Source organism: Desmodus rotundus, chromosome 10 (assembly GCF_022682495.2).
Source record: "Desmodus rotundus isolate HL8 chromosome 10, HLdesRot8A.1, whole genome shotgun sequence".
Classification (NCBI taxonomy): Eukaryota; Metazoa; Chordata; class Mammalia; order Chiroptera; family Phyllostomidae; genus Desmodus; species Desmodus rotundus.
The window spans coordinates 71,480,645-71,499,417 of NC_071396.1; the positions used below are offsets into that span (position 1 = coordinate 71,480,645).

The 18,773-nt window shown below is 39.8% G+C and overlaps 1 non-coding gene across 1 annotated transcript; it reads left to right on the forward strand.

Annotated features, from left to right (window-relative positions):
* The first annotated feature begins 1,800 nt into the window (after positions 1–1,800).
* Positions 1,801–1,882, forward strand: LOC112323035 (small nucleolar RNA SNORA5). The gene has a single exon (XR_002976683.1). It is a non-coding gene; the product is annotated as a small nucleolar RNA SNORA5 (small nucleolar RNA).
* The last annotated feature ends 16,891 nt before the right edge of the window (positions 1,883–18,773 follow it).

The window sequence follows — 18,773 nt, forward strand, 5'->3', positions numbered from 1 at the left end:
CAGGAAGCTCAGAGAGTCCCAAAGAAGCTGGACCCAAGGAGGAACACAACAAGGCACATCATAATTACATTACCCAAGATTAAACACAAGGACCTACATCCAAGATTACTGTATCCAGCAAAGCTATCATTTAGAATGGAAGGGCAGATAAAGTGCTTCTCAGATAAGGTCAAGTTAAAGAAGCTCATCATCACCAAGCCCTTATTATATGAAATGTTAAAGGGAGTTACCTAAGAAAAAGAAGATCAAAAATAGGAACAGTAAAAATGACAGCAAACTCACAGTTATTAACGACCACACATAAAACAAAAACGAGAGCAAACTAGGCAAACAACTAGAACATGAGGGTTGTCAATAAGGGAGTGGGAGGGGGAGAGGGGGGTAAAGGTACAGAGAATAAGTAGCATAGATGATAGGTGGAAAATAGACAGGGGGAGGGTAAAAATAGTGTAAGAAATGTAGAAGCCAAAGAACTTATAAGTATGACCCATGGACATGAACTATGGGGGGGGGGAATGTGGGAGGGAGGGGGTTGGGCAGGATGGAGTGGAGTGGGGGGGGAAATGGGACAACTGTAATAGCATAATCAATAAATATATTTTAAAAAAGAGATATAGGAAAAATAAAAAATAAAAAATAATAATAATCTGATATTAACTGATGTCAGGATGGTTGGTATCCAGAATCAGAAACCACAATAAATGGAATAGATATGATATTTTAAGAGGAAGTAAAAGAAAAACATTTGAAACAATGAAAGAGATACATCTGCATATTGAAGGGGTACTGTGTTCTAGGACAAATTGCTTAAGAATGATCGACACTAAGCCATATTCTAGTTAAGTTACTATATTTTAGAACAAAGAAAGAAATCTCCAAACTTTCAGGTCAAATCAGAAGAGTGAAGAAAAAGAAAAGAAAGAAGAAGGAGGTGGAGGGAGAGGCAGAGGGGGAGGAGGAGGAGAAATCACCTACAAAAGTCAAGTTTTCCGTTATTCGGTAGAAGTTGACAAAATTCTGAGAGTAAGAAGAGTTTCACTCAGGAATGATAGACGAGTCATGTTCCCTCTAAGTATAAAGGCAACAACAAATATTTTGCACATATAAGAACCCAGAGAATGTAAAATTTATAAACTCTTGATTTAAAAAAAAACTCTTTAGTAATTCAATAAAGCTAACCCAGAAATGAATCAAAATACAGGAGCATACCTAGAACAGTGGTTCTCAAACATGGCCCCTGAACTAGCAGCATCAGCATCAACTGGGAACTTCTTAGAAATGCAAACGTGGGGCAATGACCCCAGAACTAGTGAATTAGTCTGTGTTTTACTAAGCCAGGCCTCCAGGTGATCCTGAGGCACATCAGTCTGAGAACCACTGGACTAGAGAATCTGTGGTTACGAAAAAGGTCATGGGCACTGACCCCATTTAAATACAGAAATACATATATACATGCTATATGTAATTTTGATACTCTCTAATCTCAATTATTATCCTTTGCATTAATACTTTAATAAACACTTGTTGATTCAAAAAGGATTTTTATTCTTTCTTGGAGTTAATAAACTGTCAGTACTCACATTAGCCATTGATCTATTGCATTAAACTATCTGAAACATCTTAATAATTGTTTTTGTTCAAAATTTTAACAGCTTTTACATTAATTATTCCAACATTTTTCTTTTGCAATGATAAATGTAAACTTACACTTTAGCTGAAGGAATTTCAACATAAAACGCTTGGAGAGATGTTTCTCTCCAAGTTATACTTACTCTCTGTGCTTAAAAGTGGCCATTCAGCTGCAGGCTGCCACAGAAGCACTGTGACTTGTGGGCCCTGATCCCCTGCTGGGCCTCAGGGATAAATTTGGTCACAGACACCAAGAAAAAAAAAAAAAGGGAAAAAAAGTGACTATTCAGATATTAGCAATCAATGATTTGCCTTGTTTGGATCATCAATGCTTTTATACTGATTAGCTCTGGTGATAATCAGTCAGAGATGGCAAGCCTTTTCTTTTTTCCTTTTTTAAAATTACAGTTGGCATTCAATATTATATTAGCTTCAGGTGTACAGCATATACAACTTATCACCTTACATAACTTAGAAAGTGATCACTGTGATCGGTCTTATACCCATCTGACACCATACATGGTTATTACAAAATTATTGACTGTATTTCCTGTGCTGTTCTTTACATCCCATGACTGTTTTGTAACTATGAATCTGCACTTCTCAACCCCTTCACTTTTTTCACCCAGTTCCCCAACACCCCTCCCTCCCGGCAACCATCAGTCTGTTCTCTGTATCTGTGAGTCTGTTTCTGTTTCGTTTGTTTCTATTGTTCTTTAGATTCCAGATATAAGTGAAATCAGATGGTATTTGATTTTCTCTAACTTATTTCATTTAGTATACAGCCTTCTAGGTCCACCCATGCTGTTGGAAATGATAGGATTTCGTTCTTTTTTATGGCCCAGTAATATTCCATTATATCACCACCAATTTTTTATGCAGTTGTCTGTTGATGGCACTTGTGTGCTTCCCTAGCTTGGCTATTGTAAATAACGCTGCAATGAGCACAGGGGTGCAGATGTATGTTCATTTGTGTTTGGATTTCTCCAGATAAATTCCCAGAAGTGGAATCACATGGTTATAAGGCAGTTCCATTTTTAATTTTTTGAGGAACATCTATACTGTTTCACACAGTGGCTGCACCAGTCTGCATGCTCACCAACAGTGCACAGGCGTTTTCTTTCCTCCACATCCTTGTTTGTTGATTTATTGATGATAGCCATTCTGGCAGGTGTGAGGTGATTTTTTTAAAACATTGCAGTTTTAACTTGCATTTCTCTGATAATTGGTGACATCAAGCATCTTTTCATGTCTATTGTCCATCTGTGTGTCCTCTTTAGAGAGGTGTTATTTACTTCAGGGGTGTCAAACTCATTTTCACGTGGGGCCACATCAGTCTTGGTTGCCTTCAAAGGGCCGAAATGATTTTAGGACTGTATAAATGTAACTACTCCTTAACAGTTAAGGAGTTGAAATTACATTCAGCCCTTTGAAGGCAACCATGAGGCTGATGTGGCCCCCAGTGAAAATGAGTTCCACACCCCTGATTTAGGTCCTTTGTCCATTTTTAATGGGATTATTAGTTTTTTGGGTGTTGAATTGTATTAGTTCTTTATAAATTTTGGATATTAAGCCCTTCCCAGATGAATCATTGGCGACCAACACTTTTCTATACAGGGCCAGACAGGATATATTACAAGCTTTGCAGGCCAGTCTCTGAACCACTCCACTTTGCCACCTAGTATGAAAGTAGTCATAGGCAATTATCTAGACAATAAAACTTTATTTACAAAATCAGAGGAGAAGCCAGATTTGGCTCGAGGATGGTAAATTGCTGAGCCCTTGACCTAGGTGATAATTGATCTTGCACAAGACTGAGGATGCCAGGATTGCCAGGATAAATTGGTATTTGACTCTGCAGTCTTCTACAGGACTAAGATGAAATCAAATAACGGGTCAAGCTGAACTATAGAATACTGAGGTCAAGCTGAACTATAGAGCTTCCAGAATATATACTTATGTATCCATATACTTATGTATACTTATACTTTTGGAAAGATAAACAAATAATCGTCAGTCTTGTTTCTCTCTGAGAAGTGGAGGGAAGGCTCGGGTAGGGAGTCTTGTTCTTTTTCTTTTACATCCTTGTTTATTCAGAATTTTCTTTATCATGAGTATTTTATTACTTGAACACAAAGTCAAAGAACATTCCCTCATGAATGACTTGGGATACATAGAATCAGAGAGTTTGATGCTTTATCTTAAACAAATACTTGCCTTTGTGGCACTTTAAGTAAAATTAAAATAACAGACCTTCTGAAATTCCTTTGTGATGATAATATGTGGCAACTGTTTTGTGAGGACCATATGTTTAGTCTGTTTTTTGGCTCATCGCAGTCATTTCAAAGTCAATCTACAATGCCAGTCCATGTGTTTCAGAGGCATACGTAAGGCACATATAGGACTAACCAATATCCAAGTAATGCAAAGTTTAATTCAGTTTACTGATTATGTTTTTAGTCTTCTCTTATCTTGGTTATATTCTTGACAGCAAATTTTTATCAAAAATGACTTTATAATTAGTGATAATGCCATGTTATAAGGCAGAATATTTATCAACAAACCGTGGAGAAATATTAACAACCAAAGCATCTGGAGTACTTACAATGAGCCAGACACTATGTGCTTACCAGGATTATAATAATCAATGCTCACAACATCCTTCTGAAAGTGATGCTAATATTATTTCCATCTTACAGATGATAAAAATGAGGCTTAAAGAGGTTTATAGTTTTGTCCAAAATGGTACAGCTAATTACTTCTGAGATTCAAACCTAAGTCTCATTTGAGTTTTCCCCTTACTCTCAATATCTGATCCAATGAGAAGAGGAAGAGGGAGTGGATAATTCAGGAATTATTTTAAATTGGCAGTTGAAGGCAGTATATGACTTTCCAATGTATAAGGAGGGGGGAAGATGGGAAGAGTGGCAGGTGGCATCAGTCACCTCCTTAAATTTTATTGGCTTAGAATATTGAATAAAGTTGGCATTCCATTTGTGACAAAATGTCATTTGGTGTCAACAACAAAAAAGTACATTTCAGAGCGTCTTTAAAACATGTTCATGTTTTTAAATTTATTGGCGTTATTGGACATGCTAATTGAAGAGTAATTGTAATGAAAAAAATCTACATCATCAATTCAATTCGTCCTGCAATCTAAATGTTCTAACGCAGTGGAAACACTACAAGTTTTCCCCAAGTGCTCAGGAATGCCAATAAACACACTCTCCGAAGTAGGCTGAACTTGGTTCAGAGCCAGATGTGACAAAAGAACAGAAATAACAGGCGGGATCAGAAGGAAGTGATGAGTGCTTGAGCCAAGGAAAGAGGAGCTGCAGTTGAATCTGCAGAGTGGGAAGCAGTGCATGCTGGTGGCTTATGCGGCTGTAAAGAGGAAATAATGTAAACATTTTAACAAGGAGACTCCCTCAAATCCTTGAAAACCCGTTTGCCCTCTGAATGACCGAAGCCCCTATAAAGATAATATTCACAATCAAGCCAGCAGTTTGCTGCAAATTAGGTTTGTGCGAGACACTCGGGCCAAGGACACAGGGAGATCAAGGGCTCACGGATTGTGGCAGCCCAGCAAGCTCTCGCCATTATGTGCAAATGTTTCTCTGTCTTTTTTCTTTTGGGGGTGAAGTCTGGTTTCATGACTGAAAACAGAGTACTAAAACTTGTAAATAATTTACAAATTTTATTTCCATTTTTCTTGTCCAAGGTCCAGTTCCTTCACAGCCTGGCAACTCTATAGCCATAGTCGGTATATAAACGGTGCCATATACAAAAGTGTAAACACCACACTCCTCCCCAGAGGTTAAGTTTGCTGGAGTGCTTAACCACTGTGCCTTAAAAATCTCAGGCGTTAAAAGAAATAACACATATCCAGACTACCAAGTGCCGACCAAGAATGGAAGTACACTGTCCACGGTAGGCGCTGTGGAAATCTAAGGCACTGCAGGCAGTTCAGTGGTTTCTAAACCCACTCGACAGCAGGATCTCCAGGGGGTACCTGTCAAGCATATTCCAGGGCTCTTTCTCCAGAGATTTGGATTCAATGAGTCAGAACAGGAAAGTTTTTCCACAATCCTCTCGTGTGCTTTTGGGATTTTGGACTGGCTTTTGAGAATTGCTGTGTGCAGTTGTTTTTTACATCCTCTGTCCCCCACTTCTATCCTCCAGCCCTCACTTGGCCTTATTCCCCTGCCCAAGGACCCTTCCTTCTACCTAAGTGAATTTTATAGTTGCTTCTATTCTTGTCTTCCATTCAGTCTAGGCCTTCTTCCATGTCATGCTGGCGTGTCTTCTAACTTCACAGCTACCAAATATATTCCCCCTTTTCCCTGAGAAGTGTTTTTATTAGGTGCAATTGTTATAAACTGGGCATAAACTTTAAATTGGAGGGAATATAAAAAAGAGTTGGGAGTGCTATACAAGTACTAATAGAAAACCTTCATATTGCTTAATATACATTTTGGAAAGAGCATTTAAAGTTACATGAGAGAAGGATGCTTCACATACAAGGCATTTACAGTTAACCCAGAAGACCTAACCATCTGCTGAGAGCACAGAGAAATGTAGTAATGACATCGTGGGGGTGCACTCAGGAAAATCCAGACTGTAGGAAGCTCTGGAGTTTGCTAGTCTGAGTGGGTCAGCAGCACCAGCCTCAGCTGGGAGCTTGCTAGAAACTCAGAATCTTGGGTCCCACTCCAGATCTTTCTAAAGCAGAATCTACTGTTTAACAAGATCCCTAGGTGAATTGTGCATACTTTCAACTATACACAACTGAGAAGTACTACTTTTCTGGAAAAGACAATATCTTCAACAAATAAATTGCAAGAAAAAAAGAGAGAGGGAAACCGAAGATTTAAAAAGATTAAGAGATCTATTGACAAGATACAATGTGGGGACTTGTTTCGATCTCGATTTGCACAAACCAGGGGTAAAAAAATTTTTTTGAAGTGACGGAAATTTGAACGCCGATTGAATATTATTATGTAATGATATTAAGTAGTCACTGTCAATTTTGAAAGATAAATTAAGGGCATTATATTTATTAAAAAGATGGGAGTGGCTTATCCTTTAGAGATTATCTACTTGAATATTTGTGGGTGAAATAATATCATGTCATGGGTTTGTTTCAAAATAATCCAGTGGCAGCATTTATTAATGAAACGAGATTGGGCATGAGTTGGTTACCGTTTTAGATAGGTAATGCCCACATAAGGGGTTATTATAATATTTTTCTTCGTAATGCAACCCTAATACTAAGTGCCTGAAGTTAGGTCAGATTTCAAGTGTAAGGGCACAGTCCCTCACAAGACTCCTGTCACCTCATTTACCAGCCCCAAGCTCCAGGGTCCCCAGGTCGCCCATGTATCTGACCAACTGGTTACAAATTCAGAGGCTACCCCTCAGATTCAGTCATTTGCTAGAATGCTCAAAGAACTCAGGAAAACACTGTATTTATGATTATGGTTTTATTATATAGGATGCAACTCAGGACTAGCCAAATGAAGAGACGCACAGGGCAAAGTCTGTGTGGGATCTGAATAAGAAGCCTCCGTGTCCTCAGCTTGCATCGCCCTCCTGGCACATTGATGTATGATTACCAACCAGGAGGTTCACCTAAGCTTCCATGTTCAGTTTGTTTTTTCTTTCCTCACCAGAGGACATGCTTCAAGAGGGGAAGGGAGGGAGAAAGAGAGGGAGAGAAATATTGATGTGAGAGAGAAACATCAGTTGCCTTGTGCACGCACTGCGACATGGGGACCAAACCTACAACCCAGGCATGCACACTGACTGGAATTGAACCCACAGCCCTTCGGTTCATGGGACATTGCCCCAACCAGCCGAGCCACACCAGCCAGGGCCCATGTCCAAAGTTCCTATTGGGATTTCATTCTGTAGAGATGATTGATTGAGTCATTGGCCACATGATTGAATTAAATCTGCAGGCCCCTCCTTTCCCCTTCCCAAAGGTCAGAGGTTGGGTTGAAACCATGTGGCTCAAAATGCCAACATTCTGATCATCTGGCTAGTTATTCCGGCAAGGATAACTCTTGTCCTAAATCATGTTGTTAGCATAAACTCAAGTATGGCTTCAGGAGATTGTATTGTAGGGATTTGGCCTTACACATTTATTAGAACCAGTTAAGCAGTCTCTTTTAGGCTGTAATATTCTCACCTGATAGTGGAGCTGGGTGTTCAGATGGTAAACAATTAGGAAGGGAAGATGGATATAAAGTGATGAAGATCAAGAATATGCTGGAATCTACAGGAGGGACAGACTAAAACCTGCGTCAGTTTATGTTGCCTCTTGTGTTGGTGGTGGGGGCCCTTCCTCATGGAACTGAACACAGAGACGTCATATAGGAGTCAGAGAAGCTGGGGAGGATCCAGGGGCAGGCAGAGCAGGTCCAGCTTCTGCTTCCTCCCAGGGGGTGAGTCAGCAGATCAGTAAGAATGTGTGTGAGCTATTAAATCACCACTGCTTCTCAGCTGCCTTTCCAATCTCACAAGAATCTTCCTTGTGACCCACCATAGCTAGAAACATACAGAAAATAAACTTCTGAGGAAAGTAGTTCAACATAGCTTGATCAATATATTACAAAGCCACCTCACCTTAAAAAAGTAAACATTTGTAAATCAATATGTGCCTGGAAGTAATTTTTTAAGGGACAAGCAACTTCACAAAGAAACCTGAGACATACATGGCCAACTCCATCCACCACTGGAAACATATTTGCCTTGCCACACATGATTCCTTCTCCCCTCTAGGATAAGAAGATGAGACCTCCCACCAATTCTCCACCTGATCTAGTTCCATCTTTTATGCTCTCCCAAGGATCATGCCCCAGCAGTTAACTTCTTATGTCTCTGGTTTAAACATCTTATGTTCTGGCTGTATATCTTCAGTTTACTGGGGGGGAAAAAAACGTGCTCACGATTCTGTAAGCCCCTCCGGCCAATATTCGTTCTTTCTCTTCCCCACGGCCAAGTTTTGAGAATGAAAAGCCAATGGGTGCTGTTGTCACTTGTGTAATATAATTTTGCTATATTATTTGAAGATACTCAATTCTTCTATAAATAACAAGTGAAACTAACAAGTAGAACACAGGTGAGATTCATAAAATATGTTGAGGAGTGACAGCAAATGCATCAATTTAGAAACCTGTTAAGTTAAACATAACTAACATAAACAAAGCATATGTTTGATGAACATAATGAAAAGAACGGAACAAACAAGAGTGCTACTTGTAGATACAAAGGGATAGAAAAACCAAGTAAACCTAGAATATTAATAAAGCACAGGTCACAAATCATCCAGAATGACTATTATGCCATTCTTAAATTGGCTACCGATTGGTGATGGCCATTCTTGCCCCATGAGACCACTGCCTAAGAGACACAAATCAATATATAGCTCCTCAGTAGGTTATTGGTGAGTTTTAAGTTGTTCTCAGGTTACTCTTGTCCCTCAATCTCTTTGAAAGAGCAAGTATGTGGTGACTCTACTAATCTTCAGTCAGCTGAGTCCTCGTGCTCACCCTCCACCCCGGAGTTCATAACTACACTATCAATAGGGAATGATGGTGAGAGGGAGAGTGAGGGGGGACGTAGCCCTTCCACCCGACTGGCACCCTATCCTCAGTGTGATATCCACTTTATCTCTTTTCTTTGCTTCTTGCTGTGTGTTTTAAATTTATTCAATAAGCTTTGTGATTCAAGCATCTTAATATGATCTCAGCCTGTCTTTTTCATGATTCCTAGGATAGCCTGCTTGGTAGTGAGCTTGGAGGTAGGGTGATCAAACTGTTCTGGTTTGCTTAGCGTCTTGGAAATCCCCTTCGCCCTAGGCAAACAGGGACAGTTGATCACCCTATTGGAGATAATCATTGCAACATGTTTATTTCTCACCACAACAGTCTCCTTACCTCTCCCTTACTTCATCAGTGATCGTAATCTGGTTTCGATTAACACCCCTCTATCAAAAACATTCTTGCTAAGATCACCAGTTACTTCCATATTGTCAAATCAAATGAACACCTATTTTATTTCCCTGAAGCAATAGATATTATTATAGTTTTTCTTTTGTGAGATTCTTTTTCCTTAGCTTGCATGACACCTCTTGCATTATCTAGTTGGGTTCCAGAGTTAACGTGGACTAGATGGCCATCAGGCACCTGAAATTCAAAGAAGCTCAAAACCGAACTCATCGTCTTCTCCCCAAAATCTTTCTTCCTATACGCTGTCTCCCTCTCCACTGTACTTCCACCCACCCAGGTACACAAACCAGAAAATAAATGGGTCTAGGTTCCTCCCCACCCCCATATGTAGGTTCCACGTTGGTTCCTTTAGGGTTCCTGGGATACTCACCAGGAGCTGCAAGTGTCCCCCAAATCAGGCTACTTGTTCCCTTCACTCTCTATCTCACCTGGTCTTATCCCTCAGTTCCTTCCTCTTGGTTATGTTTGGACTGGCTTCTACTACTTACCTAGGCCTGATCTGACATAGGCTTGGATGCTCCGATCATTTCTCCTAAGACCCTTCTAGATAGCCCTGCAATGACTGTCGTACTGTCGGTTTGACCTCGTTCCTCTTTTTCTACAACTGCTGCCTCACTTCACCATCTCGTCCCTCTTTGGCTGAAATATTGAAGCCACTTAAATGATCTTCTACCTGTAGTATTTCCCGCCCCCAATACTTTCTCTCTACTGCCTTCAGTTATCTTCATAAAACACAAATCTTATTAAATCATGTCATTCTCCTGCTTAAGGTTTTTTTGAAGTCCTTAGCTTGGCATTCAAAGCCCTTCCTATTCTGTCTCAGACACTATGTTTCGCCCATGCTAGCAATTTTCAATTCCTGATGTGCCGTGGTCATTTCTCATTTTGTATATTATTAATTCTTTCTGACGTGCCCTGCAGTCTTCTCAGCCTCCAGTTTCCTTTCACCAAGTAGCAACAGCACAGATATTCCCATTCTCCCACATTCCCTTCCATTCTCAGCGTGGTTGCCTCCCTCATCAACACAACCCCTAGTCTGGTTTGCATGCCTCTGGTTGATGTTACCTAGGGCTTATGTTACATTAACACTTATCAGATTCTCACACTCATATTTTTTTAAAAACTATATTTCTTGCTAGAGTGTGAACTTCTTGAGGTCTTGTATGTTTAGAGCCTAACACAGCTTACGCCTGTGGTAGGTTTTCCATACATGCTCATGAAATGAGTAAATAGGTAAGGAATCTGATAAGATAGACTGTATGAGAGATTTGCCATTTTCACTCTGTCTTATCACCTGTCTATTTTTTCTGGGCCATGTGCAAAGAGGGAGACAAAATCCTACTGGAGAATCTGGGAAGAATTAGGGAAAGGCCTGGATTCATGTCTCAGTAAACTAGATAAACTAGATAGTTGCCCATCAAGTGGTGGCAGCAAAGAGTGTATCAAGGTGACATAACCAAAGGGTTGTATGCATCTGGATGTTCCACATGCTCTGGTAGCCTGAGGAGGGGGAGATAAGGGTTCCACAATCTGCTTCTTCAATATATTCTTCTAATTCATTCATTTTCTCAATCCCCATTACCCTAGTCTTACTTCAGTTCCTCCCAAGAACATGGCCCCCCAGCAAGAGTGGCAGGAATGTGTCATCCAGACCCAGTCAACACAAACACCAAAGTCCTTATGGCACTTAATCAGGGAGCCATCAAGCCCATGGTATTCAAGGGCCATTTGCTGACCTCAGAATATGAGGTCTGTCCAGAAGGTCCAACCATCTAATATGAAAAATAGAGACATTTATTGAAGAAGATACAAGACACAAGAAACATTGTACATAGGACAATGGTATCTCAGTCCCCTTCAAAGTAAGTACCTTGGGACTTCACAGTTCTACCAATCGCCATCAGCTGCCTCATTGATTGTCTGAAATTTCTTCCTTTTCAAAGATGATTTTACTTTTGGGAAAAGCTTGAAGTCACAGGGCAAGAAAACTGGGCTGTAGTGGGCTGAGTCACCTGGTGATTTGATGTTTTGCCAAAAATCTCTGCATGAGACATGATGCATGAGCAGGCATATTGTCGTGATGAAGCTGCCAATCACCAGTTACTTATAGCTGTGGCCCTCTGAATCATCCGAATAGCTTCCGAAGAGCAATGTTCAAGCTTAATTCAAAATTTGATGCAGATTCTTTGCTCCACACACTAGTCATTTTGAATTCAATGGTCACACAGTACACATGCTCACTCAGTAGTGTCTACTGTCTCCACTGACTAGTACAGTGAAGTCGTCATTGTTCATGCATGAGCATTCCAGTCCACTCTCCTTTGCTGCATGGTTACATTGATGTCATGAAACCGTTCTTGTTATATTAACAATGGCTGGACTTTTTCCGGACAGACCTCATATATCTTTGGCATTTAAATATCTCTGCAGAAGAATCATAGTGTATAGACACGCCACATTAGTCTCCCTTCAAACTGAGGTGACAAGTAGGATTTTCTTCTTCCTACGCAAAGGGAGAAATGGTTGTATGGAACTATTTTTCGATTTGCCCAGTCTCATGGGATATATTCTTTTGTTATGATTACCAAATGTTTTAATTTTTAAAAGGAAATGCAAGCAAATTTCCACAATTTTGAAAAAGAAAGCATTTATAGTGAAATTGAGTCTCCCTCTCCCCCTTTGCCCATGACTACCAAATTCCCACCTTCTTGTGTCTTTTCAGGGATGTTTGACGAATGTGTGCCTGCATGAACACACAGGTGTACTCACATATGTAGAACACAGATACACGAAGAGATTTCTCAGTATAGTATGGACTCTATTTTAAACCAAGGCCTCAGGTTCCCATATTCTTCTGTCATTCCTAGCCTGTATGACACAATGAAGCACAAAGTTTGGGGAAATGCACTTGGCCCTGACCCCTACTCCCCCAGAGTCCACACTGCCCTCAGTCTGTTGATAAACATCTCTTCCACTAATCAGGAGGTAACCCATTTTGCTGCCTACCCCCAATTTAGCCCAGATGCAAAGAAAGTAGGGCAATGTCTTTGTATTTTCTAAGTCAAACATATCTTTTCAAATAGAGAAGAATGTGTCACAAGAGAGTTTAAAATTGAGGTCTGTTTTGAAATATTCAAGCAGAGTAGCAAAGCCGGGTAGGTGACAGACAGCTGGAACACAGGTGGTAAAAAAAAGCATCACAACAAAAAACATGCATACAAAGACGGATACGCACACTCACAAAAGCTAAGAATACTAACATGTTCAATCCCGTGATTGTGAAGTAGAAATGCTTATTTTTCATATCTTTAAAATAACCTTGTCTATTTCCTCTTTGTAATAATTTGATTGCATTCATTTTCCTTCCATTTCACTTTATTCACTCAGCTCTCTGCTGATCCTGCCAGCGTGAAGGGCCAGCCTGGATTTGCACATCTTTCCATGTGACCAGGTTGGACTGGCAATGGGTGTGCCTTTACCCCTTCCCTTAGGAGTACGTGATGGATTTGCTTCAGATCAAACAGCTAACGACTCTTCATGGATTGCCCACTTGGCAATGGCAAGCCAGTTAGGTAAAGGGAGGAGGTTCCTGCTCTAGTTGTGTTGATGTTATATAAAGAGGTTGGGGCTACAAACTCTTTTTGTCTTTTTAATGGAGAAAGATATAGCCAGGCTCACAAACAAAGCCGGGGAAAAAAGTTATATGAATATGTGCTGCACCCCTCCCCCCAACCCTGCCCCTGGCTTTCTCAGAGCTGGGAATTCTGACCTGAAATGAGTGTAAGGAGAGGCTGAGACTGAGTTTCTGAGAATCACTGATTAAAATTTGCCATTAGATTATCTCCTGAGATTGCTCTGTTTATTTGCGTGAATGTAGGAATTGTTCCCTATTTGCTTCTCTGTTTAAAAATTCTTGTATCTTTGTATTTACATTCAAGGTTTGGGCCCCAAGTTGTAAAAACACTGTGGGGAAAAGAAAGAGGAAGAGTGCTGAACTTAAGGGCAATTTAAAAACAAAGGTAAAAAAAGGTCTTGAATCTCGTAGAGAGAGCCAACTCTACCACCCATAGACTGAGTAAGAAGGAAGAAGCCATGGAGGCTAGAAGGAGCCTGGAGTAGGAGGCTGGCTCTGCCACAACAAGCTAAACACCCCAGGGGAGACTTGAGAGATTAGGGGCCTTAGTCTGCTAACCTGAGAAGTGCGAGTTTCTCTCTCAAGATGCCTTTCAGCAAGTGCACCCTCCTCTCAACTGTTTATGATCTGGTAGGGACCTAACATAAATAATATTCTGAATTTCTTTAACTGTCTCTAAAATAAGCAGGAAATCTTGAGTATTTTCAATGTAACATTTAAAATCAAGGTGATTTGTTTTGTGTATTTTGTTTAAATTCTTAGCTGTTTGGGGGATTCTGGTAACGGGAGAGAATTAGTCTTGTTTACATGCACCCAAAGTGCTAGTCAGTATAATACTTGCTGAGAGTAGGATCAGAATCTGTATCACCTGCAACACATGAACACAATATACACTTCAGTAAGTAAGGATTGAATAACAAGACCACACATCAAAAGATAACTTGAGAAAAGCACAGTAAACACAGCCTTCCATATGAGTCACTGTCGATTTATACTCAAGTGATTACGAAATGTGAATAAAGTATTCAGATTTACTTTTGCTGAGCTAGTTAGCAATGTCCATGAGGAAATAGGCAATGGCATTGTGTTCATTGAGAATGAGAGTCTGAAAGCAGGATTGTGTGCTAGGAGCAAAATCAACTGCCCTGGAAGCGGGACTGGGAAAAGATTAGGCTGGCTTCATGCAAGATACGTTGAAACAATTTTTTATATTTTTAAACACACCCACTCATACACACCCTATAACATACTTCAAATAGCCTTTTGCCAAAACACTTCAGATCTATCTACTCCACTTTTTATTTTGACATTTCCAGGAGGTAAGTAGAGGCAGGGAACACCTGCACTAATACGTTGTCTCATGATCATTTGTGTTGGGGCTGATCTTAACAAGTTCCGACTGTGCGACTTAATAGAGTATATTATATAGAACTGATAGAAGTAGTTCTCAGTATCCTAGAGGGAGTAATAATATTCACATAGAAAGCATGAGTTTACAAAGCATTTCACACGCTTTCAACTGGCCCCATAGTCTTCTCATCTCTAAAATAGAAGAAATGATAATTATAATGAGTCGTACAAGATGACCCAGTCAGTAAGTGAAGGAGTCAGGTCTTACGAGAACAAAGCCATTAAAAAAATGTCAATACTTCAATGTGAAAATAACCAGAGCATTGCTGAGATCACAACACTTTCCAGACAATAAATATTTGTAAGTGAATGAAGGATCAAATAAATGAACGAATACTAATGAATGAGCATTGCAAAAAGGAGTCCTAGAGATTGCTCCCTGCATTTTGGGGTTCGTGAAATAGTATAAATTTCACTGTAATAGACTTTGTCATCAATGACAAAGTTACAGCATTACTGGGACTAGTGCTGTCTACATACTCATATTCATGCTTTATCATTGTCAAGTTCATTAGGGAATAGGTTACTACAGTACCAAGAATAATAGTGCCATCTAGTGACACTTCTAGTTATTGTCTCTCCAATTGCATTTGCCATCAGTTCTGTTATTTAAAAGATTCACCTAAGAGATTAAGTACAGAGTGCAGTATGTTCAACCTTGATCCTCACCATTTTGATTTCCAAGAAATCTTTTTTCAAAATTTCAATTTGTGATAAAATTGCACCTCAATCATTTTTCTCAGATGACATATTCAGGATAAAAAACAGTAAATATGAAGATTAATTGTAAGATATCCTGTTTTTTTAAACATTAAAATGTTTTTAAAAATAAATTTATAATCAAGAAATTTTATTATTCAAGTATTTATTCATCTACCTATTACTGAATTAAAAACTTAATTTTTGTGCAGTTATTTTATCAGGAAAGATGATTCACTAAATGTGCAATTAAATATAATTTCCTTTTTGTAAATATCAGTGGGTATACTATATGATATGTAGTATACATTAACTTCAAGTAAAAAAAATTTAGTCAGGCTACAGGTATTAGTAATCATTAACTAACTAAGTTTAATGAGAAGCACTGCATCTCACCCAAAAAGCTTGGAAGCTGGCTCTGGCTCAGACGCTGCCTGGGTATGCAATTTGAGCAAGTCAACTAACTTCTGTAACTCAGTATTCCCACCTGTAAAGTGGAATGACAATGCCTATTTAATCCACCTCCTAGTGTTCTGAGGAACAAATGTAATAGCGAATGCTTTAAAACTCTTCTATGATGGTAAGAAATTAGAGCCATTATTTTCAATAATCATTTTCCTGGGAGGGCGGGCAGGTTGGAGCTAGACTGCCTGGACCCAAATCATGGCCCCACTGCGTACTAATTAGGGAACCTTGGAAAGTTACTACTCTACTTTTGCATCATCTACAGAACAGGTATAATAAAACTGCCTACCTTGAAGGGCCATAGTGTAACATGCTTAGTACATAGTAAACACACAGACATCCCCGCTGCGATGACCAAGGGATCAATTGTAAACTCAGAAGATCGTCACTGTATGGTTCTCGAAAGAGAAATGTTAGTCCCGACTGGTGTGGCTCAGTTGGTTGGGCATCATCTTCCACAAAGTGAAAGGTCACCAGTTTCCCAGAGCACGTGCCTGGATTTTGCCAGGTCCCTGGTTGGGGTGGATCATGTTTAAGAGGCAAATGATCTCTTGCTCTCTTTCTCCCTCCTTTCCCCTCTCTCTAAAATAAATAAAAATTTTAAAGAGAAATAATAAATAGATACAGGTTTTTCATCATCATCATTAATATTTATGGGACACTAGGGAGCAACAAATTCCCAGCCTAGGTTCCTCATAGTACCGATTCCACAACTCCCTGTAGATACTATAGATGAAACAAATGCAATGCGGTCAAGTCACGGTAAAGCATTCAAATGGTGAAGGGACTTAGAAGTACAAATTGTCAGTTACAAAAGAGTCATGGGGATATAAAGTACAGCGTCGGGAATACAGTCAATAATATTATAATAACTATGTATGGTGCCAGGTGGATACTAGACTTACACTTAGTAAGTTATATACATATCTAACCTAAAACTAAGTAATATTGTGTGTCAACTGTAATTGAAAAAATTTAAATTATTAAAAAAAATTAAGCATTTAACAAACAACTAAGTTTTTCTTGTTTTTAATCTTGAAACCCACCACCTCAGTCCAATCTTTCAAATCTGGCTTTAAACAGAGCAATAGAATAAGTGCAATTAAAATGCTGCCAAAGTGATGGTAACAAGGTAGGGCTGAAGTGGAGGAAATAGGAAGGACACGGAGAGGCATGTTCTAGCCACCTCCTCCACCATTCCCGGAGCCCAAGCCGCCCTTGTATCTTGCCTGGACGGTGACAGCCTCCTAACAGGAAGCCTTCTTGCTTCTGCACTGGCCCCTCCATTCCATACAGAGCAGTAAGATTGAGCTTTTAAAAACATAACTCACATTTCTTCCCTGCCCAAAGACCGGTGATTTTGCACTTAGTCTACAAGGCAAATACCATCCTATGTCCTTGTGTTCTAATGCTCCTGGCACATGTGCCTTAATAGAACCCATGTCTTTTGCATGGATAGCCCCAGCCTGTTCACCCTATGGGGCCCTTCCTGTCATTCAGATCTCTGAGGCCCTCCATTTCACAGAAATTTGATATGGCTTACTGATCCTGTTTCTCATGTGACAATGGGAGCCGCAAGAAGACAGCGTCCTTGTCTGTCCTGCCCCCCAAGTTATCCCCACCACTTAAAGCCGTGCCTGGCACATAACAGGTTATTGATAAACATTGGTTTACCGATGATCAAGATTATCCCAGTCTATTTCCCCCTTTCCTTAAGCATAGTGATTCTTCGCTGGTTTTGACCATGGTGGCTTTAAGCTTGGAAATGGGAAAGGAAGCCAGATGTGGATTCTAGAACTTGTGGGACCTTGGACAGGTTCATCAGCTTTTCTAAACTTCAGCCCTTACAAAAAGAATCAGGAGTAATACCCACCCTACTTACCTCGTGGGCTGTGAAGGTTAGATAATAAATATGAAAGTTCTTGAGAACTGTGAAACACTGTAGACAATGAGAGTGAAACTGCTCTCATTTCAAAGACGATGAAAAGGAAGTCCAGAAAAATTGGGAGAGGAGCAAGTGATTTAGCTACCGCACCAAGCTCTGAATGACAAATATTAAACATGTAATTTTAAGCAGACAATATACCAAAAGAAGAGTTTTAAGTGAGTAAATAGATGTTAAACCACATTGGAAAACTTTTAAGAAAATTTGTTTTTTCAGTTTCTCTCTTGCTTCTAATATTGCTTGGCCTTAAGAATTTTAAACAAGCTCAGGGCAGCCTTGTCTATGTTCGTCCGTCCTTCCCCACATCTACACCACATGAATTGCCTTCAAACATTGTATTGATAATAATCTTGTCTTCTATGGTTTCTTTAAATTAATATTTCATTGTTTATGCTATTACAGTTGTCCTAGTTTTTTCTCATTTGGCCTCCTCCACCCAGCCCCACCCACTCCCTCAGGCAATCCTCAAACTGTTGTCCATGTCCATGGGTCATGCATGTATGTTCTTTGGTACTCTATTCCCTATGCTGTACTTTACATCCCTGTGACTACTCTGTAACTACCAGTTTGTACTTCTTAATCACTTCGCCTTTTTTGCTCATCCCCTGACTTGTCTCCCATCTGGCAACCATCAAAACATTTTCTGTATCTGATTCTGTTTCTGTTCCGCTTCTTTATTTTGTTTTTTGAATCAATTGTTGATAGATATCTTTATTGCATTTTATTTTTTTCTTTTTTAAAAGATTTTATTTATTTATTTTCAGAGAGAGAGGAAGGGAGAAAGAGAGGGAGAGAAACATCAATGTGCGAGAGAAACCACAACCTCTCACATGCCCCCCAACCAGGGACCTGGCCCACGACCCAGGCATGTGCCCTGACTGGGACTCCAACTGGTGACCTTTCAGTTCACAGGCTGGTGCTCCATCTACTGAGCCACACCAGCCAGGGCATATTTATTATCATTTTATTGTTTATATTT